The 18,835-nt window shown below is 40.2% G+C and overlaps 1 protein-coding gene and 1 long non-coding RNA gene across 4 annotated transcripts in view; one reads left to right on the forward strand and one right to left on the reverse strand.

Moving 5' to 3' along the window:
- The window catches only part of LOC138403831 (uncharacterized), a 227,726-nt gene that overhangs the window by 156,954 nt on the left and 51,937 nt on the right, over positions 1-18,835 (forward strand). The window lies entirely within an intron of this gene.
- Nrg (Neuroglian) overlaps positions 1-18,835 on the reverse strand; it is an 87,363-nt gene that overhangs the window by 47,582 nt on the left and 20,946 nt on the right. The window lies entirely within an intron of this gene.

Here is an 18,835-nt window from a genome sequence, read left to right on the forward strand (position 1 = left end):
GAACTGACAATTTACTGTAATTGGCCGTGATTGCGTGCTGAGGTTGCGTGTACTCGTACCTATTGTACTGGACACGTAAACCTACTTGGTTATAATTTAAATCGGAGAACTTCTGCTTGTCATACAATTTCAAGGAGTTATTAATTAATGACAAATTTATTTAGGAAAAATCTAAAAGGAAAAATATTTCTTAACTAGATGATACCCGCGACTTCGTTCGGGTGGATTTAGGTTTTTAAAAATCCCGTGGGAACTCTTTAATTTTTAATTTAGCCTATGTCCTTCTTCAGGATGCAAGCTATCTCTGTACCAAATTTCGTAAAAATCGGTTGAACGGATGGGCCGAGAAAGGCTAGCAGACAGGCAGACAGACAGACACTTTCGCATTTAAAATATTAGTATGGATAACATGAGCCGACCCCATAGACAAAATGATTTTTCGGCACGCACTATGATAAAATTATAAATGCCATTCGTAATCGTACAAATGCCTTTGCGTGTGGGAGAAATAGATTTTGTCTAGACTTACTGAATAGAAACTATTTCTATATCCATTTGACCTTGCAAATAAAATCGATCTAACCTTAATTATAGCATACAGCAAAAGTTCATTTATATCGGAATGCAAATGAGTGGTCGACTTGGTAGCGCCATCGTGTCTAGGTGCATTGGGGGTAAAAATGTCATTAACCCTCCCCACAAACCTCCACAAAAATAACCGGTTAACCGGCAATGGAAGGCCGCTTTATGTTGGCAGTTTTTATGTTATTTCAATCGAGCCTTTTAATAAATCGCATTGTTTCATTGCATACACTCGTAACTTCGTATGACCTCTTATTAACTTTATGATGCAGAAACATAAGTACACTTGCCAACTATGGTTTAACTACACAAGACGCTCGTATGGTGCCATCAGGGTGCAGTACAATGATGCCTACCGCATCCTGATGAAACTACCACGATTTTGTAGTGCGTCCATCATGTTCGCATCGGCAAGAATGCCCGACTTCTTCGCGATTATTCGCTCCAGAATAGCTTCCTTTTGGGAGCGACTACGGCACTCTAATAATGAGATTCTCCGGACGATGTGTGAGCACTTGGATGTCGCCATCTACCGGTATTGGTTGACGCAGCATCGCAGTGCGAATCGAAAATAATGATAGAAATACTATACAATAATACATTATTGTACTTATTTTTGTTATTACTTTTATTGTAGATTTTAATTATTTTTATTTTATTTATAATTTTATTGACTTTTGTAATAATATGGGTACATTTTGCCTGAAATAAAGAACATTATTATTATTAGTATTTTTTTAAATCGAAAATGCTACAATTAAACTTATAGCTAGCCTAATCTAATTACTGTACAAATCATACACGCCGCACTGACAGACTTTCGTATTTATAATACTAGTAGAAACTAGAAACATATCACAAGAATACCGCCGAGCTACTGGACCTTGCTCTACTGTCCCTTACGTCATAAAAGGAACAGCAGTTCAGGCTGTGCGTTGATAGATCAGTCAGTCAGTCAAGACAAGTCTTTTTATAAGTACAAACCGGCAAAGCCGTGCTGCCAAGCGATTTAGTGTTCCGGTACGATGCCGTGTAGAAACCAAAGGGGTATGGGTTTAATAAAAACTGCCATACACCTTGCAGGTTAGCCCGCTATCATCTTAGACTGCATCATCACTTACCACCAGGTGAGATTACAGTCTAGGGCTAACTTGTATTTGAATAAAAAAAAAAGTACTAATCGATTGTCTATAATAGAATGTGACGTTTACCGATTCGTAATTCCAAATAACTCTGAAACTGATATCACGATCTGTGACCTCAGCAAATACTCATTCTTCACATCAAGTATGAGCGAACATAACGTTATTAACGGTGACATAATATACCCGACGTCTGCCTCTCGAGATGCGGCGTTGAGTCAGTGGGCCTGAATCATGAATAATTCATTAGGACTCGACTCAGCGCGTCGCAGGATCAACCGACTTTCGGCGAGGACATAATGGGGTTCTAGATATTTCTTATTGTGTTTATAGGTAAGAAATATACGTTCTTTATAATCCTGCGTACCTATAGTACGCGACAGGTCAAGATGGCAATCGGGGTATCAAAACCCTTTCGCGTTTATAATATTAGTAGGGATATATAATATTTTTTATTTTATTATATTATATTTATTTATTTATTATTTAATTAGAATATAATAAAGACCAATTACACTAATTAAACTACGAGTACTAAGTAACATAAATACGAGGAATACGACGAAGAGAGGGGAAGAGAAACGTAAAACGGATACCTCTGCACAGATACTTGGCTCCAATTCCTCCCTTCCTTCCTTCCCTTTATACCCATTTGAAGTACAAGTAAGATTGTCATACACTTCACAAACTCGTTACAAGTGAGAGAGTGCAAATAGGTGCTTCCGGGAGGGAAGCAAACTATCCAGAAGTGACTCTCGAGAGAAGGAGCCATCCTCAACCCTCGCTGTAATGATTCTTTAGACCTTCGAGGGATCTTCCCCAAATCATGAATTTTTAAGTTACAAGTTCGGACAACCGTGTGATTTTGTGATATAAATCGAAAGAAAGCTTTTGTTGCCAAATGAAGTTCTTTTCACGCTTAATATTTTTTTTCTGAAACATCAATAAGTATCCAATTAAAATTAAATTTACTATGCAACTATATAAAGAGAGCCAAGTGAGCCAACGCGTGCGTAAGTTTTTTACACCTTTATTACCTGCTATCTCCCAAAGCAAAAGCTCTCCTCCCTGTGTTGAGGACAATACGCAAAGAAACTTTCAGCTTTTATAAAATAATGAAGGTCTGGCACGCGCTGGCTTTTAGTCCATAATTAGATGATTAGTTACTAGAATGCCTCGTGAGTAATATCAAAGGCATTCATCATTTGGAAGCGTTTTGCTGATGCTTTTAACCTCCATGTATACCTACGAGTACCTACAGTAAGAAAAACATGTCATCATCATCATCATCAACTCATCGTCGGCTCACTACAGAGCACGGGTCTCCTCTCAAAGTGAGAAGGGTTTTGGCCATAGTCTACCACGCTGGCCATGTGCGGATTGGTAGACTTCACACACCTTTGAGAACATTATTAAGAACTCTCATGCAGGTTTCCTCACGATGTTTTCCTTCACCGTTAAAGCAAATGATATTTAATTACTTAAAACGCACATTACTCCGAAAAGTTAGAGGTGCGAGCCCGGGATCGAACCCCCGACCTCCAATTGGGAGGCGGACGTCCTCACTACTAGGCTATCATAGGAAAAACATGTACCTACATAATCCACAATCAAAGAACCTATCAAGAGACCTCTAAGATAGTCATCTTCATCTTGTTCATCAAAAACAAAGGACACGCAGTAATGCAAACGTGCTGTATCAAGTTTTACTTAACTCGTATCTCTAAGGGCTGAAACACAAAACTGCGTTGCGACTCGCGATGCGACACAAAAATCCATGCGATGATGAAATGCAATGCGAGTTCGTGGCTCAAGGCATCTTGCTGCCATGGTTCGAGTAACCAACCGAGTCATTTATGTAAGGGATCATAAATAGATGTATGTTCAGGGATCCGTACCCGAAGGATGCCAAAGTAAGTGCCGTAAGTATAAAATTTGAAAATAGCCGCCATAAAAAAAAAATGAAAAGTGTTATTTCTTCGTAAGCGATTGTTTTGGTATTGAGGATTTGTCCAGGACGTCTTCTCTTCTGTCGTTTCGCTCTTGACAGAGCATTCGTGTGTAACGAAACGCTTTGACTATACGTCTCCACTTTTTCCTAACAGCCGTCTTGCTCATGCAGTTATGTAAGGGAACGTCCACCGCAATTCACACTTGATCTGATCATGGATCACAAAAAGTGTGTAGCACTTCTGTTATTATTGCACTTCTGTCATTATTAAGTAATGAAGTAACAGAAGAAAAATGCGCAAAGCGTCAAGCTCGCTGATTTGACGATACACGGCGTCCCGTCGCAACGCAGTTTTGTGTTTTGGCCTTAACCACCTTGGCATTCCTTAAAGAACCTCTTCATCTCTTTTGGCTCTCATTATCATAACAATAGCAAATTGGTTTTGAATTTATAAACGTGCGGCTGTTTTGATTATTAAAATTTGCATTCTAGAGACATATCTAAACAATATTTAAGGATTTGGAACTGCCTATTGATAAATCTATAGCGATCTCAATTTTTTCTTTGACTAAAATAAGCAACGCGCCATGCAGTTCTAGCACAGAACATATTTTAATAGTACCTTCCAGGTGTATAAAAATCATCTCAAAGACATTTAAATATATAGCGACTCTTGTTACGATGCAATATAGTACAATTCAGCTCGCACAGCGCTAAGGCCTAAATTTTCACAAACGCCTCTTTCTGTCGCGTAACCTCTTTCTCTGATGGACCGATATTATTTTCTTTGATGGACCAACCAAATTAAGTCTGCTGTGGGCGGTCCTTTGCACGAGTGTACCAGGCTGTCGGCCAGCAGGGAGAAGTGGCGAATGCTTGTGAGGCGTATAACATTTGCCCTCATATACGTTGCTTCATGATGACCACGACCGCTCTGCCAAGAGTGCTACGACGAAGAAGAAGAACCTCTTTCTCTCATAAGAGATAGTTATACGAGTGCCGTCGAAGAGTGCGCCACCGTTGGTATATTTCTCAAGTTAAGTGACCAAGTAAGCCCGAATTAATTCTAGTACGGGCTAACAGTGTGAACTGCACGCGGACTCAGTCGGTGGGCAGTTGCGATGCAGCTATATCAACTGCATCCTAACTACAATTTTACAGTTGAAATGCAGAGAATGAGAGAATAAGAAGTCTTTCTAAAGACTCCTTGAAAATTTAATCTGTTTGTTGTGAGTCTAGCACTAAGATTCGGAATGCCGAGATGAGTTTTTTTTGCGACATCAATCATGCCTAATAAAAGCAATGAGCATGGAGATGCTTATGCATACTTGCCTTGAAGGTATTTAATATATTGTAAGTACTCGTTTTGACCGTGAAATTATGAATATAAATGAACTACAGCAGGTGAGTATTATGCTGCTCACACCCGACGATCACAAACTAGTGAAATTAGCAATACTCGTCACATTCAGTACACGCGCGGTGTTTAATTAACTAATGCATGAAGTTACGCTGCGCTGTGTAGTTGGACGTCCCACTGACCCACAAGGCAAAGGCTTGACTCTATTATAAATTAAACGGAAGTTTTATATTAGAAAAAACCGGCCAAGTGCGAGTCAGTCTCGCGCACCGAGGGTTCCGTACTACAATCGTATTTTATCGACATTTTGCACGATAAATCATAAACTATTATGGCTAAAAATTAGTAAAATCTATTTTAGAATGTACAAGTAAAGCCCTTATGATACCCCACTTGGTATAGTAATCTAACTTTGAAAGTTGAAAATAGCAATATTTCTTCACGAACACATTTAAATTTTTTTCTTGTGATGTAACCACAAATTCAGTTTTTAGATTTTTCCCCTCATGTCTGTTATATAAGACCTACGAAGTACTTTACCTATAGGTTTCTTGACAGACAGACAGACAGACAGACAGACAACAAAGTGAATAAGGATTCCTTTTTCCTTTTGAGGTACGGAACCTTAAAAATCTGAAATTTCCAAATACAAGAGTGCACATAAGCGCCCTAATCACGGGCGTTAACCAGTACACACTAACAAGAATATACTGGGAAATTTACATAAAGTTATAGAACGTATAGCAAATTTTATTGGTTTATTAAAAGAATCAGGTCAAAGACAGGGAAATTATTATCATGGCGACGAAGAGAACATAGACAAAGTTAAAACACGCTTCAGTTCTAACTTCTACCCGAGTTAATTTTAACAGACAATGAACCAAAAGCTTAATTTTGGCTCCTGAGGATGCTCCGGTGTCGGGGCGAAACGTGCGTCGAGTGTGTTTTGGGATTTGTGTGGTGCTGCGTGGTGGTGGTGCGGGTGCGTATTGCTTGCCTGCTAGCTGCTTTTTCCTGCATGGTTAGCAGTGGGCGGGCGGGCGGTGCATTTCGCATGCTGCATGTTGCATCATACAGATTCGACTTGTTTCAGCGGATTATAGCAAAATTAAGCTTTTGGTTCATTGTATATTATGGACTTCCGCAAAATAACGCCTGCTTCTATACAAAATTTTAACAGTGACAAATAAGAAAACCGTTAAAGAAAACGCTCTAACTTTCCCTCTTACCAAAATGAGTCACCGGAAATATCCTTTCGACTTGCGCCGTCACTCAAGCTTACGAAAAATAACAATAGGTATACTATATCACTATCAGACATGAAAACAAAGCAAACGTGACGACTAGCTATGATGCCCGGGACTTCGTTCGCGAGGATTTAGGTTTTTGAAAATCCCATGGGAACTCTTTGATTTTCCGGGATAAAAATTAGCCTATGTCCTCCCCTAGATGCAAGCTATCTCTGTACCTAATTTAATTTTATTTTTGTCAATGTTTTTACACATGTCAGTTGTGGACAAAGTTTACCAAGCGCGTTTCTGCAGTGCTAAAGCTATGTTTGCTGCTGCAAGGGTCCCTGACTTCTTCGCCATACTCCGAGCGAGGACGGCTTCCTTCTGGGAAAGACTGACACACAGTACTAACGCTATCTTGTGTGCTATTGTAGAGGATCTATCCTTTTACAAAACATTGGTCCAACCTGCATCGGTGCGACAACAACACCTTTACTTAGATTAGTTTTTTAAATTGTTAGCTCCATTTTTTACTTTTATATTCGTACTAGATGATGCCCGCGACTTCGTCCGCGCGGATTTAGGTTTTTGAAAATCCCGTGGGAACTGTTTAATTTTCCGGGATAAAAAGTAGCCTATGTCCTTCTTCGGGATGCACGCTATCTCTGTACCAAATTTCGTCAAAATCGGTTGAACGGTTGAGCCGTGAAAAGCTAGCAGACAGACAGACAGACAGACACACACTTTCGCATTTATAATATTAGTATGGATTCAATTCAATTTGAATATTATTTTCGCATTTATAATATTAGTATGGATTCAATTCAATTTGAATATTAATTTAATCTGCTTCTAATTGTGTGTAGGTATTATTATGGGTCGTATATTGTTATGGGTTGTATTTTAATTGCCTGAATTAAAATTATTATTATTATACATAATACTTTTCGGCAAAGGAGAGCACTAGATTTAGAGCCAACAAAAGAATTAGCCACATTGTCAATGAACGACCATCGAAAAATGACCACCTCTATCCACCTGACTTGCCAGTCAGTTTGAGCATTGTGATAACTGATAAGCGAAGGTGCACAGGATGCGGGCACTTTGTCAGCCAGTGTGCGGAAACCGGTAAGTCATTTAGCTGAACGACTCGACTCGCGACTCGCTGCTAATAGCATCAGGATCTACATATTCCGTCTTGCGATTGTACAAGTGTACCTAAGTGTAGAATCTAACACGTTCCTAAAATAGCATTTTACCTGTAGCTATCCTTTAAGCATTGCTTGCCTGGAAGAGATCGCTAATTAGCGATAAGGCTAATCCATACTAATACTATAAATGTGAAAGTGTGTGTCTGTCTGTCTGCTAATTGTTCACTACCCAACTGTTTAACCAAATTAAACAAAATTTGGTACAGTGTTAGCTTCTATTCCGAGGAATGACATAAAGGAAGTCGCGGGCATCATCTAGTTAGAAATAAACTAGTTTTTAGAGCCACTTTACTTTTGAATTAGCCATAATATTACATATTATCTATTGTTATTATTTATATTATATGCGGAAGGTTTATCACGAAGATAAAATTAATAATAAATATTAATTGTTAGGAAAAAATATTATTTCCGACTTAATTAAAACACGGATGTTGCCATTAGATATACATAATTTTAAAAGAATATTTCTGATTGATAGCAGCACATGCTGTAAACAAAATTTTATCTAAATTGGCAATACTAAACTTAATTTAAAAACATCCTCTTTTATTTCTTAGGCAAACTGAATGTGATAAGAATTATTTTGTGGTTAACAAAATTGTATCCAAGCCAGCAATACTAATCAGAGAAACTGTCTTTATCTGCAGAAAATACTAAAAAGCGGCCAAGTGCGAGTCAGGCTCGCGCAACGAGGGTTCCGTACTACAGCCGTATTTTTTCGACATTTTGCACGATAATTCAAAAACTATACTGCATAAAAATAAAAAAATCTGTTTTGGAATGCACAGATAAAGCCTTTTCATATGATACCCCCCTTGATATAGTTATCTTACTTCGAAAATTGATAATACTAGTTGTTAGTTCATGACCACAGTTTAATTTTGTTTTGTGTGATGTAACTACAAATACATGGTTTTCAGATTTTTTCCCTAATGTCTGCTATAAGACCTACCTACCTGCCAAATTTCATGATTCTAGGTCAACGGGAAGTCTTGACAGACCGACAGACATACAGCTAGACAGACAGACAACAAAGTGATCCTATAAGGGTTCCGTTTTTCCTTTTGAGGTACGGAACCCTAAAAAGCGTTACTTTTATTGTTTCTAATTTAGATAAGTTAATGTTACATAAGTGTCTGTTTATTAAACAAAAGACGAAATTATTAACTTTAAACACACAAAACAGAAGTAAAACATTAAGATAAAAGGTACATAAAATAAAGGCAAAATCCTACCCGCTTTGCGAAAAGTTGCAGACATGACCCAAAATAGTTTTTACAAAGACTGTCCTTTTATTATCGAAACAACCTGAAAATGTTTGTATCTTGGTGTAAGTCCCGCAAATTGCTAATGCGCGTGGCCGCCATTTTAGTGACGTCAGCACTAAACTGAAGTTTCGAGCTGATGGTATATTTTTATTTCGGCTGACGTCAAAATGACGTCATTTCGCTGTTACTGAGTCATGGTTCCCGAGCAATAGCAATTTGCGGGACTTCTATACCAAAAAGTTATGACATAATGAACCTGAAGTTAATCAATAAGTGTAAGCTGTGATAGCCTAGTGGTTAGGACGTACACCTTCTAATCGGAGGCCGGGGGTTCGATCCCGGGCACGCACCTCTAACTTTTCGGAGTTATGTGCATTTTCAAGTAATTAAAATATCACTTGCTTTCACTGTGAAGGAAAACATCGTGAGGAAACCTGCATGCCTGAGAGTTCTCCATAATGTTCTCAAAGGTGTGTGAAGTCTACCAATCCGCACATGGCCAGCGTGGTAGACTATGGCCAAAACCCTTCTCACTCTGAGAGGAGACCCGCGCTCTGTAGTGAGCCGGTGATGGGTTGATCATGATTATGATGATGAATCAATAAGTATAGTACGGTTGCTTCATCCTGCTTCAAATATTCCTGTGGGATTTTTCTGGAATATTTCCAGGCGTTTAGAACGCCGGCAAGAGTGTAACGACCGGACGCCGGGTTACGGATACCGGGTACAGTTTCCAGGAAGTAAAGTGATTTAGCGAGTGCTCAGCCATAAGAGGATTAGATTCTGTTTACGTCTTGCGTTTCTGTTTATTGCACCTACGATACCATATTTTTAAATGAAGCTTGTGTTGCCGAGGATAAAAGTGTCGTCTGTATAGTACGCGACAGGTCGAGATGGCAATCGAGGTATGAGGCGGGGGGACGCCACGCACACCCGCATGTCAGTCGCACTCGCCCGTACCGAGTTAGCACGGGGGCTGTGCGCGTGCCCGATTGCTATCTCGACCTGTCGCGGACTATACATATAAACATAACGCCGTATTCGAATAACATCACTGAAATTGAGACGTTGTCGATCTTCTTCTTCTCTTGTTTGGTGACTTTTTGTAGTGCCAGACCACTTCGCCAATGTCAAGTAGCTTGAGGGAGGCACATAGGAGATTGGCCGGTAAAAACGTGCCAATTTTCAGAGTAATCTCACCAAGATGACGTGGTTAAAGAACCTTTTCTGATACCGTAAACATTGGTTTCGAAAAATGCTGTCAGAATCGCTATCCTAGAAAACCGAGTTATCTCAAATCTCGTAATTAAGATCAAGTGACTATCATCTCTGTCTATTTTTTTCATTCAATAATCTCTTTAAGAATTGAGATCCAGTTCTATGGAACAGAGATCCGAAATGGATCCTAACATGCATCATAATGCTATCGGAGTTAAGGTTCGTACGCACCTGAGCGGCGCGGCGCGGCGCTTCAGTCCGACTGCAGAACGCGTCACCTCAGGCCGCTCGACGGTGCCTACCGCACTACAACTTCAGTACGCGGCACCTCGCGTCACTTGCGCGTCACTTTTATACCCGTTCGCGTACGAGCAACAACGTCGGAAGATGAGCGACAGTGAAGAGGATTTGATTATTATTTCTTTGTTGTGCAGAAGAAGAACGAATTATCGAAGAGAAAAACCGGCCAAGTGCGAGTCAGGCTCGCGCAATGAGGGTTCCGTACTACAGTCGTATTTTTTCGAAATTTTGCACGATAATTCAAAAAATATGATGCATAAAAATAAATAAAAATCTGTTTTAGAATGTACAGGTGAAAACCTTTCATATGATACCCCACTTGGTATAGTCACTCACTTGGAAAGTTGAAAATACTAATTATTAGTTCATGACCACAATTTAACTTTTTTTTGTGTGATCTAACCCTAAATTCACGGTTTTCAGATTTTTCCCCAAATGTCAGCTATAAGATCTACCTACCTGCCAAATTTCATGATTCTAGGTCAACGGGAAGTACCCTGTAGGTTTCTTGACAGACGGACAGACAGACAGACAGACAGACAGACAGACAGACAGACAGACAGACAGACAGACAGACAACAAAGTGATCCTATAAGAGTTCCGTTTTTCCTTTTGAGGTACGGAACCCTAAAATAGGGGTTCGAGATTTGTGTAGTCCACGCGGACGACGTCGCGGGCATAAGCTAGTATAATATAAACACAAGTACAACAATAGGTAGGCATATTTCCGAAACTATTAATTGTACGTAGATGAAGTAGGTAGGTATAATATGTACATAATATATTATAGTTATTTAATCAGGATTATTTTTACCATTGATGTTTTCTCATAACGCTCGGAGAGACATTTATACATTTAGACACTGGGAAGGGGGGAAGCCGACATCCTAGGGGTTGGGACCTTTGAGGATATACTTCTAAGAGCATGAGGAACACGTCATGTGCCAAAAATTAAACCTACGTTATTTATTTTGAGGTCTATCTTGTCGATTCTTGCCTGTACTTTAAATACCTAACAAGATGCGCGTGTATCTTATTCGAGCGACGTACGCATACTGAAGCGCCGCGCCGCGCCGCTGGGTATGTCGCACTAGCGTCACTGCACTGCGCGTCGCTTCGCTGCGCTTCAAAATATTCTCTCCAGCCGTGCCGCGCGGCAACGCGCGGTGAAGCGCTGTGCAGCGCCGCTCTAGTGCGATATGCGCCATACAAAATGATAGAAATGATATTTTGAAGCTCTGTGCCGCGACGTGCAGCTCGCTGAAGCGCCGCGCCGCGCCGCTCAGGTGCGTACAAACCTTTAGTACAGAATTAGAATCTTTTTACTGAGCGTGATTTTAAGAATGAATATGAGAATATACCGACAATTGAGATTTTTATAACATTACTATAGCTGACCCGGCGAACTTCGTACCGCCTAACAGTCGATTCTTTAATTTTTTATTTTTCTTAATACTTACAATTTTTTCAATTTTTCTCTCCATAAGAACCATCCTCGTACTTCAAGGAATATTATAAAAAAAGAATTAGCGAAATCGGTTCAGCTGGTCTCGAGATTTGCGATCAGCAACACATTTAGCGATTAATTTTATTGTTTATACATATTGTAATTTTTAATTTTTTTTAATTATTATCAACAGGTTTTTTTTATATGGGTCCCCCCAGACCTGAAATAAAATATTTTTATTTTATTTTATTTTATTTTATTTTATTTTATTTTTATATATAGAGATATTTATCGCACATTATATTTAACCTCATATATATTTTTGTACTCCCCTTATAACATCACTGAGCTATGATAGGCTACGAATGCTTAGTTGCTTTTACTTCTTATAGAAAGACCAATAACTTTCGATTAAAGTGGCAAACTTCCAAGTTCCAGCGCTCTGATATCAAGTGTACACTGAAGAAATAATTTGGAAAACTTGCTGCACAACTTTAATAAAGTCTCAAGCGGATATACGTCGTAGTCCCAGTTTGTTTACGCTTCATAGGAAATTATTTCTTAAGCTTCCAGTCTAAGTGTATTGGATTGTATTGACGTCAGATGTTCTGCTTTTTATCTTGGCTTGATATTAGTATAACTCTAGCCCGCTGCTGATGATACTTGTTATGTAGTTTTAACAATTTGCGTCATTTGTTCATTGAAGTAGTGTCTTTATTACGAATAAAATTTCAGGCTATCGTGGTCATGATCAACCCATCGCCGGCTAACTGCAGAGCACGGGTCTCCTCTCAGAGTGAGAAGGATTTGGCCATAGTCTACCACGCTGACCATGTGCGGATTGGTAGACTTCACACACATTTGAGAATATTATGGAACACTCTCAGGCATGCAGGTTTCCTCACGATGTTTTCCTTCACCGTTAAAGCAAGTGATATTTGATTACTTAAAACGCACATAACTCCGAAAAGTTAGAGGTGCGTGCCCGGGATCGAACCCCCGACCTCCGATTAGAAGGCGGATATACTAACCACAAGGCACAGCTTTTCTTTCAGGCTATATTTACATCGAAATGTTTTGCCTTTTGACTTTTGCTCATCATTACCGTATTGAAAATACTTGTGATGCAGTTTTAGTAACTTGCGTCATTTCTGATACACATAGTTTTGGTGACGAATTCGTATTTATTTCTGGAGGTGCTTATGAAGAATTGGAGATCGTATTGACGTCTTCATTTTAATCTTGAGTCTTTTTGATAGCTTTTTCCTCATAATTCCTGAAGGTGTTTGTTATGCAGTTTTAGTCATTACTGATGATAGTGGTTTTGGTGACGTCCATTAAGTTTGTGATGAACTGACTCTATTAGACAAACCTGATTTACCGCACATCTAAATATATGTATAAAAGGAAAAGATGACTAGAGGCAAGCGCGTTCCATCTTAGGCTGCATCATTACTTGCTAGCAAGTCCGATTGCAGCCAAGCGCTAGTCTATAAATTAAAAAAAAACTTTACTAGGCAACGAAAATAATCAAAAATAGAGTGCGAGATGAGTCGGTTCGTTGTTTTGTTCTAGTTATAATAACAACAGACTATACGAGTTATGAAAGCGTTGGAAACTTGTGAAAACAGAATAACAGGCAATTTAACACCGTTTAAGAATAACTATCATGTTCTAGTTTGGGTTGAATTATTAACAACAAAAATAGCTCTGAGGCTTATCATGGGGCCTAAACATGATCCATGGGGCGTGTATATACGTCCGATCCGTCCAGTAGTTTGAGCTGTGCGTTGATAGATCAGTCAGTCAGTCAGTCACCTTTTCCTTTTATATATTTAGAAGATTCTTGTACAAACTGTTATATCATTGCACAAGAAAACTTTTAAGACCCACAACCTAATTGGAAAGGATGATAAAACTTGAAATAGAGTACCTAAGAGTTATGATGCGTATATATAACTCTTAGGTACCCTATGAGTATGAGTTTGAGTTTTTCATCGTTTAGCTCAGAAAGGGCAATGGACTGCAAGCTTATACACACAAGTAATTTAAGCCTTTCCAAGTAGTAAGCCCCCAGGAGCGCGCCTGCGGAGGCTCTTAGTCTTAAGTAAGGAAACGAAAAATGAAAGCGTTTACCATACTCTATAGAACCTTCCATCAAAATAAGTATACCGCTTGAAGCTTGAAAGCGTTTCTTTGACAACCCTTCCAGGGTGCTCCCAGGCTATAATAGTGTCAAATTACACGTCTTTTGAAGTAGGGCAATGATTTGAAAGAAATATTGTGATCCTTTTATTAAAAGCCTTAGGTGTTTTCTTTTGGTTTAGTGATTTCATTCATTTAGACTCGAAATTTCAGAGGTTTATCTTAATATAGAATAAGTGATTCATCATCGTCATCATCTCATGGGCATATGCGATGGGCATAACATCGTACCTCGAGAGGAGTCTCAAAATGAGAAGAGTTCAGGTCATAATTCATCACGCTAGTGCGGATTGGCAGACTTCACACACCTTTGAGAACATGATAGAGAACTCTCAGGAATGCAGGTTCCCTCACGAATGTTTTAGAATAGAATAGAATAGAAATAGATTTATTCGCTGATCCAACACATCTTCTTCTTCTTCTTCGCTCTGGGCTGGTTTCCGCACTTAAACGTTTCCGTCTGTTGTGCGTGCATTGCCCCTCCCCGCCGAAGTCTTCACTCCAGCCATCCAAGCTCGCTCCAGAAGCCAAATAGAAAATGATCCAACACAATTAAACACAATAACCATTTACAATCCTTACGCCTTAAAATCTAACATAAACAGTGTAGCTACAATGGGTCACCTGTGCATTCTAAAACAGATTTTTATTTATTTTATGCATTATAGTTTTTGAATTATCGTGCAAAATGTCGATAAAATACGACTGTACTACGGGACCTTCAGTGCGCGAGGTTGATTCGTACTTGGCCGTTTTTTAATTGCTCCTAGAATAGGAGGCCAAGCCTTTTAACCACTGCGTCTTTCAGCCTTTCTTGCCATTTATTATTAACTAGCTTATGCTCGCGACTTCGTCCGCGTGGACTACTCAAATTTCAAACCCCTATTTCAGCCCCTTAGGAGTTGAATTTTCAAAAATCCTTTCTTGAAAGAAAATTTGTGACTAGATGACATTAAACAGTCGCTTCAGTACTGAGTGAACATACGTATAACAAATTTCGTCACTGGCAGTAAGCGAAACCGTGGCCGAGTGGTCAAGGCATTGGGCGCGAACCCAGAAGATGCAGGTTCGATTCCTGCCGGTTACGCAATTTTCGATATGTAATTAAAAATATTTAGTAATTTCCTTTGGAGTGTATGTAACACTATTATAAAAATTATAAAAATACATATTCAGTAGTTCTTTTTTAAATACCAAAATGATCTCGCCACATTTGAAATAACATTTCCAAAGTAGCCAACAACAGACGCTTTCTATTTCCATGCAAGTATAATTGTAGCGTAATTCAACGCCGAGTGAAAATAAGGTCATTCCACTAGACCTAGTCTAGGCTACAACGAACTAGATTAGTTAAATGCTGAAACTAACAGGAACTCGGATTCTTTTCGTTGTTTTCAGACACAGCAGGCAGCAGAGAGTAGAACAAATAACTAAAGATGCATAATATTCAAAGACCTTGAAATGTCATTATCATCATCATCATCATCAACCGATAGACTGGACTGGATGCTGGACATAGGTCTCTTGTAGGGACTTCCACACGCCACGGTCTTGCCGCCTGAATCCAGCGGCTCCCTGCGACTCGTTGGATGTCGTCCGTCCACCTAGTCTGGGGCCTGGGGGTGGGGGGTCTTCCAACACTGCGTCTTCCGGTGCGAGGTCGCCATTCTAGCACCTAAGGACCCCAACGTCTATCGGTTTTACGAACTATGTGCCCTGCCTATTGCCACTTCAACTTTACAACCCGTTGAGCTATGTCGGTTACTCTAGTTCTCCTACGGATCTCCTCATTTCTGATTTGATCACGAAATGTAAACATCAAATATTCCTCCTCAAGTTGTATAAAATATGTCACACTCATCAAAATATTTGTGTCATTTAGCGAAATGAATGAAACAATGTCACACATCAATGGAGTTAATATCCTCTGGGTCAGGTCGGCCCTGACCTTTGTAACGAGACTGTAATAGTTGCGTATGACATCACTCATCTCGTCATCCCGTCGGCTGTCACGGACTCCTGACACAATCGTATTGATACTGGTTTGTAGATAATAACCATAAATAACTCAATTGCAATTATATGGCGCGTACACACGACGACTTCCATATAAATTGCAGATTCTGACGGTCTACGTACAGGCAACGGTTATCGATATCGGTATTGAAACTAAATAACTGTTGGATAACCGTTGCCAGAAATAGCCAATAACGCCCATCTTTATCACAGATATTTCTATGTAAGACGACGCAGCGACACCGCCCCGGCTCCGCACCGCCGCCTCAACGCATCGTGTGCCCCCGCTCTTAGTGTTATAGATTATAGAGTACGCCCACATGATATAGAGTACAATACTCTATTTTAGAGTACGGTTGGCAACCCTACGTACGTCGTACAGGGTACGTCGCAAAGTTTGTGGTCTCTCGCGTCCCGAGTGGCCCGACTTTTTTTTTTTTTTTTTTTTTTTTAATAGATATAGCGAGCAAACGAGCAGGCGGGTCACCTGATGTTAAGTGATTACCGCCGCCCATGAACATTTGCAGCACCAGAGGAGCCGCCGATGCGTTGCCGGCCTTTTAGGAATTTGTTGGTCCGACTGCGGACTGGTTAATGTTACCATGTCTAATTTGCTGAAAGTTTTAATATCTTTCAGCACGGATAGCACGGATGTTCTAATTAAAAATTTAGAGCCTCTATTTAAAAACTTTATAAAATACATTTTGCACGTGGAATATCTTTAGGTAGAGATCACAATTTTTATTCCCATTTCGCAGATAAATCTATGAGTACAGACAGAAAGAAAGATTAATTTATTTCGTAACTAGCTGATGCCCTTCGTCCGAACTCTTTGATTTTCCGGGATAAGAAGTATGCCCTTCCCCGGGGTGTAAGCTACCTCTGTACCAAATTTCATCAAAATCGGTTAATCCGTTGGGCCGTGGAAAGCTAGCAGACAGACAGACAGACACACTTTCGTATTTATAATATTACTATATGTAGATTACCTTACCTACGTACTTAGCCCGCAGGTTTTCTCGTTCAAAAAGGAACCCCACAACGATACCTTTTATAGATAGCCTTTTATAACTCACGTAGTGAAAAGTAAAGGATTGAGCCCTAGAATTTTTCATTTCATTTGAAGGACAAACCAACAAACCTACAAACAAACACACTTCCGCATTTATAATATTGGTAGTGATGACGACACCCACTTAAACTAAAATCAACAGATACCTAATTTGAATTCGTTAGTACTTTGTAGTTACTTTGGACATTTTACACCGTCGAATTTGCCTGAGGCTTACTAACATGGGGTAAAGGGACGAGTCCTAACATCCTTAATTATATTGGCCCTGCGCTCGTACACAGCCCGCAGGTTTTCTCGTTCAAAAAGGAACCCCACAAAGATTAATACCTTTTGTAGATATCCTTTTATATATTACGTGGTGAAAAGTAAGGGAGCCCTACAATTTTTGAATTTTTAAAATCTTGCATCTCGAGAAAGGGCTACTATGGATAGGCTACTTTTGTCCTGGAAAATCAAACGTTCCCACGGGATTTTTAAAAACCTAAATCCACGCGGGCGAAGCCGCGGGGATCAGCTAGTTGTAAATATGTTCATTTAAAAAAAAAAGTTCATACTTCAAAAAAACTATTGAGTTTACCTTAGTAGAGCAAGTGATGCGAGCATGACCTATGGTCACGTATGTTCACTACCCGTAAAGGTTCGTACGCACCTGAGCGGCGCGGCGCGGCGCTTCAGTCCGACTGCAGAACGCGTCACCTCAGGCCGCTCGACGGTGCCTACCGCACTACAACTTCAGTACGCGGCACCTCGCGTCACTTAATACCCGTTCGCGTACGAGCGCGAAGCGCCGTGCCGCGCCGCTGGGTATGTCGCACTAGCGTCACTGCACTGCGCGTCGCTTCGCTGCGCTTCAAAATATTCTCTCCAGCCGTGCCGCGCGGCAACGCGCGGTGAAGCGCTGTGCAGCGCCGCTCTAGTGCGATATGCGCCATACAAAATTATAGAAATGATATTTTGACGCTCTGTGCCGCGACGTGCAGCTCGCTGAAGCGCCGCGCCGCGCCGCTCAGGTGCGTACGAACCTTAAAGCTATTATAGATTGTACGTGATTCTTATAAGTTATAACCATATCGGAGACGACCGACCCGAAGACCCAAACATGACCGTAAAAGGTAGTGCGAGCAAAAATACATGCATAATCATATATGCTGCAGGCGCATACGTTACGAGTTTTAACGCTTGACGCCTCCAAATAACGATTTTGCATCAAACGATTCTCGGAACACAACCTGTATCGAATGAGGTCATCGAGGCGAGGCTGCACCGAGCCGCACCGATCGAAGCCATGACTTTCAATGTTTCTAATGACAAATGTAATGAAAAGCTATTGAACCTAACTTCAAACTTTCTTCAAGTCCGCTATAGTCTAGCTTTTACCTGTGACTTCATCCGCATAGCTACAGGTTTAAAAAGACGTATATTATTGATTTCTACACGACATCCTACCGGAACGATAAATCGTTTGGCGGCAAGGCTTTGCCGGTATGGTACGGTGCGGCCGGTACGGATGGTAACCAGCCATGGCCGAAGCCTCCGCCAGATCTGTTCAGTGGTTGAACTGTGATAGGGTAACAGATTGACAGACACACTTCATTATTATTATTAATAACGGATATTGCTATATCTTCTTCTTCTTCTTCTAAATATATAAAACGAAAAGGTGACTGACTGACTGACTGACTGATCTATCAACGCACAGCTCAAACTACTGGACGGATCGGGCTGAAAATCCCATGCAGCTAGCTATTATGACGTAGGCATCCGCTAAGAAAGGATTTTTGAAAATTCAACCCCTAAGGGGGTGAAATAGGGGTTCGAAATTTGTGTA

Source organism: Maniola hyperantus, chromosome 2, assembly GCF_902806685.2.
Source record: "Maniola hyperantus chromosome 2, iAphHyp1.2, whole genome shotgun sequence".
Classification (NCBI taxonomy): domain Eukaryota; kingdom Metazoa; phylum Arthropoda; class Insecta; order Lepidoptera; family Nymphalidae; genus Maniola; species Maniola hyperantus.